General features: G+C 27.8%; 1 protein-coding gene across 1 annotated transcript in view; it reads left to right on the top strand.

The window, feature by feature from the left end:
* The window catches only part of LOC119586616 (transport and Golgi organization protein 11-like), a 33,189-nt gene that overhangs the window by 310 nt on the left and 32,595 nt on the right, over nt 1-284 (top strand). The window lies entirely within an intron of this gene.

Here is a 284-nt window from a genome sequence, read left to right on the forward strand (position 1 = left end):
TTCCCTCTCAAATTTGTTTATATATCTATCTATCTACCCCATCTCTTTCTCTTGATATAAGTTAGGACAGAATATGAGAGAGATATTTCCATAACACAGTAACTAATGAAAGGTATATAAATGTTAAAAATAGTCAAAAACAAAAATATTTAATCATAATATGGTTCTGATTACAAAAAATATACTGTATTTTTTGAGATTCAGATATTCACGCTGCAATAGTTATCAGCATATAGTTAATAGTGATGACAATGATCATGTTAATAACAATAATCCCTCCCTCC

This window comes from Penaeus monodon, chromosome 21 (genome assembly GCF_015228065.2).
Source record: "Penaeus monodon isolate SGIC_2016 chromosome 21, NSTDA_Pmon_1, whole genome shotgun sequence".
In the NCBI taxonomy this organism is placed as follows: domain Eukaryota; kingdom Metazoa; phylum Arthropoda; class Malacostraca; order Decapoda; family Penaeidae; genus Penaeus; species Penaeus monodon.